At 52.5% G+C, this 6,000-nt stretch overlaps 1 protein-coding gene across 2 annotated transcripts in view; it reads right to left on the minus strand.

Moving 5' to 3' along the window:
- Positions 1–4,143, minus strand: part of ERI3 (ERI1 exoribonuclease family member 3) — a 136,269-nt gene extending 132,126 nt beyond the window's left edge. For both annotated transcript variants that reach the window (XM_050901260.1, XM_050901261.1), the window contains exon 1: positions 4,135–4,143. The gene's annotated coding sequence lies outside the window, so the exon portion shown is untranslated. The remainder of the gene's footprint in view (positions 1–4,134) is intronic.
- Positions 4,144–6,000: the final 1,857 nt, after the last annotated feature.

Genomic DNA, 6,000 nt, shown 5'->3' on the forward strand with positions numbered 1-6,000 from the left:
GACAGGCTTTGCCGTGTATTTTTAAACCTTCTCCACGAGTAACTGCGGATAGGCAAACGGGTCTAAGCTGGCGTCTGACGAAGTTCCACACAGCAAAGGACTGATCACTTAGAGGAAATGTAGAGGAAGGAAACAAAAAAAATTAAAACAAAGAAGCAACAACAGAGATGCATACAGCAAAAGACTGGAAAGCCGCAGTGGAAGAGCGGATTTGGTATTAAGGAAAAGAACAGTTGCAGAGGATCGAACCAAGAATCCTCTAGTCCAGTCTCCTGCCTCTGCGTGGGAGCCATAAGAAAATGCACCAGGCTGAAGCTACACAAAATGGGGTTAACCAAGCCAATAGCTCTAGGAGGCCAAAAGGAGGCAGGCCTGTCCTTCCCTCTGTCTTACTCTCCCGCTGATTTCCTTACACCAGTTCCTGAGCTTGTCTGGCCCCTCTGTGAGCCAATTCAACCACAGGAACCTATAAAAGGACTAATGCAGCCAGAATAAAATACAATTAAAACAAGATAGTTTCCTGCTGGTTTAGTGAGACAAATCAGCTCGGGGCCAGGCTGGATGAGCGCCAAAGCTCAAAGGAGATGATGGGCCCACACCGGCAGAAGCGGGAGGGAGATGAGCCATTGGGAGCTGTTGGTCAGCTCAGCCGCTCACCAAACCACGTACTCAGACCAGGATATGTACACCTGGGATGGCGTGGCACTTTGCAGGAAATGGAGAAGGTATCTTGACTCTAACAGCATAAACACATAAAACTTGAAGTCAGAAAGCCCATCGGACCATCCTGTCTGAACCTCATGTAATGCCGGCCATAAAGTTTCCACTTCATTGCTTCTGAATTGAGCCCAAAGGCTTGAACATCTTTCAGAAATGTTTCTGGCCTTGAATTCCAGCATCAAGTATGGAGGCTCCCCACTACCTTCAGACAGCTTGTTCCAATGGTCAATCCATTCGCTGTCAAAAAATAATACATCTTAGTTTTCATTCAAACTTTCCCAGCCCTGGTCTTTGGAGCAAGTTCTGAAATTTATGGCATTTCAATGCTCTCAATCCACAGCAGAGCTCGCGGTGCCAGGAGTAAGAGATTTGTAGCTACTATGCTTCTAGTCAGTAAAAGCTACTATTGCATATTGGCCTAATTTAGTGGAAAGGAGACACAGCAGGCCACCCTTTGTTTAATGGAATCTAGCATGCATAATTACTTGATTTTCATACACGAGTGCCACAGTTGTTCAAACCACTTATACAGCCACACACCTTCGTTATCTGAAAAATGAACTTGAAGGTTAACACCTGAGAGTGCCAAATGAATCTCAGTTTGGATTCAGGGAGACAACACTTGCATTGCTCAATACACTGGTCACTTTTGATCTTCACAAATGAACTCCATAAGTGTTAAAAGAAAGTCTGTACTCTGCCAAAGCTCTGTCCTGGTAGACAGGCAAATGCTCCAAGCAGGGTAGCAGCTACAATGGGGCATGGTTTCCACACAACCCAGTCTCAGTGAGCCTGGAAAACCAGCCAAGGAAGATGCTGACCCTAATGTTCAACCACAGAAAAAATAATGACTGTAACAAATACAGCTGAAATAAAAAAAATTTTTTTTTTTTTTTTTTTTGGTTGGGAGTGAAGTATCTTTACCTGCACAACACATCTGGAGAGTATACAACTACTCAGCTGGCATTTGGCCAGCACAGGTAACTTCTCTTAGGGGAGAGAAAAGTTGCCAAATGGTATCTAGCAGCAACAGCCAGCACCTCTGCTCTAGGTTACGCTTCGAGAGCCACAACTTGTCCTCTTCTCCTCTCATTCCCCTGCTTGCCATTGCACCATGCCGGTATATTAGCTCAGCACTACTGAAGTAAAACACCAGGAGTCTCTGCGATGACCATTTCCAGCAATAACACGTGCTTCAGATCCAAGGACAGACTTCTGACAAATGCACAGTTGCTTAATAGCCTTCAGTGTTCTCCTATGAGTACAGCCACAGTGGCCGGTCCTACACCGCTTACCTGAACTTCACCAGACCTGCGCTCTACAGTCCTGTAGCCCTTTACTAGAGGTGGCTACTGGATCCATACAGGGGCAGAGTCAAGTGCAAAAACTTCACACATTTAAGTCTCTTCCAGAATCCCATTTCCAAAATTTAAGGGGGAAAAAAATAATATAAAAAAAATAAAATCAAGGCCTACCAAAGTTAACAGAGCCAAAATAAGCACCAAAACAGCTGTAATAGGGCCTCCTGAAGGAATGAAATTGAAGTTAAGTATCTCTCAACTGCAGAGCAGAAACTTTAGGTCATATCAGTGTATACTCAATCCAAGGACTTCTTTATTTAGCATCAAGCACACAAGCATTTTCTTTTTAATGCTTTAATGGGTTTCTTCTTTTGGATTTTGGTAACACTCAAATCTGTCTGGCTATACACACTAACTTTAAAAAAAAAAAACAAAAACACAAAAAAAACCCAACACACCATTCATGTAGAGCAACCCAAAGTTTGAGATGAACAAGAACCATAAAAGGGCTGCTTGTTGAAACAAGACAAGCATTTAGTCCACACTATAAACCAACACGAAAATTCAGTTGCAAAGGCCAGAATTCAGTACTTGAAAAGGGAAACAAAAATATCTGAAATCAAATTTCCCAAGGCCAGACACTGAAGAGTAACCAACTGGACTTCTAACACATTACTTATTTTAAGAATAATTCATTCTTGAAAATAAAAGTTCAAATGCCAACTTTAACATCAAGTGATATGAGATGCTACAATGTTGCAAAGAGCAACTAGACGATAAAATAAATTCAGGTTACCATTAAAAAAAAACCAAAAAAACAAACCCCTCAAACAACTGTCTAACAGCATCTGATGGGACAAGCGCCTTTGAGATGTACCTGCCCGGAGCCCTGCATACCTCATCCTTCCCGAGGCACAGTGCAAGCATCAACCTATCAGAAAACTTGCTGGCCCCTTGCATTGCAGCTAAAAGAATATTAAGAGTTCGGACTAAGCAGCAGCTGTCAGTCCACCCATTTCTGAAACCAAAAGCTCGATAAAGAGGTAAATAAAGAAGCAGTAAAACAAATGTCAGACTTATTGGCAAACAGGCCAGCAATGACCACGGAAATCCACGAGACACAGGACTTGTAAAAGACAGAACATAAGGAGTAAGTGACAACACCTTTTCATACATTCCAGTTTAGAAGAAACACCTGTAACAGCACAGCAGCAAGAAAAGAACAGGAAAAGAAATTCCTACTGCCAGTCAGGAAACAAGTAAACAGATCCTGCACTTCTAAGCCTTCTCAAGTTCACTTCAGTCTCAAGGTCTGAGACAGGTGACCAGTTCAATCTCACAGGATAAAAAAATGTGGGGGAAAAAAAAAAAATCAAACCTCCTACTCCCCCATCACCTCCGTCTATGAACCTCCGCATCCCAAGAGGAACAGGAAAAATCCTCGTCGCTGCTTCCTCTCGCTCACCCCGCGCACGCCCCCCGCTCCCTGGGCGGACAGGTTTTTTCCCTTCCTCAAGCCCTAACAGCAACTGATCCCGCTCCGGCTAGGGCCTGGGGGACCGCTGCCACCGCCACCCTCGAGACTTCCACCCAAGGCAGAGCCCGGGGAGCAGAGGGCCCGGCAGCCCCGAGCTCCGGCGGAGAGGAGCGGGGGCTCGGCGTCGAGCGGACGAGGCGCCACCACGCCTGCCCGCCACCGCCCCGCGCCCTCCCCTCGGCCCGGGGCCGCCCCCCCCCGTCCCCAACGGCCTCCCCACACCCCCGCCGCCGCCCGTCCCCGGCCCGCAAGCCGGCTCGCCGCCCCACACTCCCGGCCGCGGGCCGCCGCCCCGGCGCAGGCCCCGCCGCCGCGGGGGGCCAGGCCGCGCCCTCCCGCCCCGGGCCAGGCCTCCACCCCCCGCCCCGGGCCACGACGGCCCCACGCCTCCGCCAGGCCTGCCGGGCCCCCGCGCCGGCCGGGCCCCGCCGCGGCCGTGCCGCCACCCGCTGCCCGGCGGCGCCGTGCCCCCCCACCCCCACCCCACCCCCGCGGCGGGGGCCGCCCCGGTCCGGCCCTCCCCCCCCCCCGCCCCACACACACTCCGCACCACGAGTCCCCAACACCGCCACTCACCTCCGCGCACTCTGACCCCCGACCCCGCTCTGAGCGGCAGCGCCGCCGGCCAACCGCAGCGCCGCCTGCGGCCGCCGGGGGCGGGGCTTCCTCCCCGCCGCGCCCCCTCGCGCAGGCGCACGCCGCCGGCCGCGGCGCGGGGCACGCTGGGGCTTGTAGTTCGGCGCCGCCGCGCCGCCCCCTCGCCCTGCCCCGCCGCGTGGCCGCGCCTCGACGCCGCCGGCGCGCCGGCCTCGGCGGGTCGCCAGGCGCCGTCCCGCGGTGGTCGTCCCGCTGCGTGCCCATCGGCCATCCCTTCCCCTCCCCACCGGCTCACCTCCTCGTGTCCCCCGGGGCCGCCCCTTACCCCCCGGTGTGTCCCCAGGGGCCATCCCGCCGTGTCCGCCGGTGCCACCTCCCCCAGAGGCCTCCTCTCTCTGTGCTCGGCCCGGGCCCCAGCGACTCCGGCCTTCAGCAAACCCAGCGTCAGCTGTAAATGTGATATCACACACGCATGGAGTTCACGTTGGCTGCAGCGGAGAGAGATCACGTCCCCTGTGCTGGGGCAGTGCTGCCTGCGGGTGTGGGTCTTCCCTCGCCCCCACTGCTGCCGGGCTCACGGTGCCACTTCACTTTGTTCTGGATCAGGTCAGTGCTGCCGGCACTGATAACTCTGTCGATCTTAACGGTGCCCGGGTAGGGCTGCACCAGTAACCGCAGCTGATGCTGGCCAGTGTTTCCTCCCTTCATTTGATTTGGATTAAGTCAAAGTCAGGTCCCTCAGCAAGCCTGGAGCTGTTGTTCCTCCCCCTCGCTTGGACATCAGTCACCGGCTTCCAGTTCTGTGTTCATGCAGCACTCTGATCCTAAACCTGTGTCTGGACCTTGCCCGGTCTCCGCTAGACGCCCATAAGCTGTGGCATCTCCTCCCCACGCACGTGGCTGGCACCCTCAGCCAGGACACTCACATCTTACCTGCAATGGTACCTCATCTTTAGCCTACTGCCGTGTCCGTAACCCTTGGAAAGCGCAGCTGCAACAACAAGCGTGCTAGCTGGGGCCATTCCCCGCTTTGCTTCCTTCCTTGCCCCCCACATTAACTCATGCCTCCACATTTCAAGCCAGCAGCTCCTTTGCACCATCCCTGATACTCCACACATGTGCGAAGAGCAAACCCAGTGTCACCGACTCGCACAAATAGGACTGCGAGGGATCCTAGAGGTCACCTCACCCATCCTCTGCCAGCAGGCAGGAGCAGTCCTACCTCTCTGTCATCTTGCTGTCCTCTTCAAATCATCCCTTAAGCCTTTCTCTGGCACCGTGCCTTAAAATATTGGACAAAGGTAAGCACCAGAGTGCAGAGATCACTGACTGCCGCTCCACGCAAAGCAGGCTGCTCGCACTTTCCTGGCTGCTTGGCCAGATCTGCCTGGTGCCCCTGCCTTTAATTGCATTGCTGACTCTTCAGGCTGGATTTGTCTTTTTGCTCTGTTTGTACGCAGCCTTGAACTTGGGAGGCCTGAATCATGAAAGTAGCGTGTCAGAACTATAAAAATACCAACAGCAAACCATTTAATAATAGAAAGAATTCCTTTAAGCCCTCTTAGATTTGGCATCTCTCAGCCTCCCACCCACATAAGCAAGGATAATGTGAAGTTTTACTTCTAAGCTTAGCTGTATCGCTGTGATTTGTCAAGCCTTTGGTGACTGATGTATGGTTTGCCAGGAGCCCAGGAGAGCGAATTGAGGGCCTTTGCGCTGTGGCATTCTTTGAGCAATCTGTCCCTGCCCGTCCTTATCAGGGATGGAAACTGGCTGAGACGTGCTTGAAATCACGCTGCAGCCCCAAAACTTGAAATTTAGGGCTCACAGCCTGCCTGTGTTTCT

Source organism: Gymnogyps californianus, chromosome 8, assembly GCF_018139145.2.
Source record: "Gymnogyps californianus isolate 813 chromosome 8, ASM1813914v2, whole genome shotgun sequence".
Lineage (NCBI taxonomy): Eukaryota > Metazoa > Chordata > Aves > Accipitriformes > Cathartidae > Gymnogyps > Gymnogyps californianus.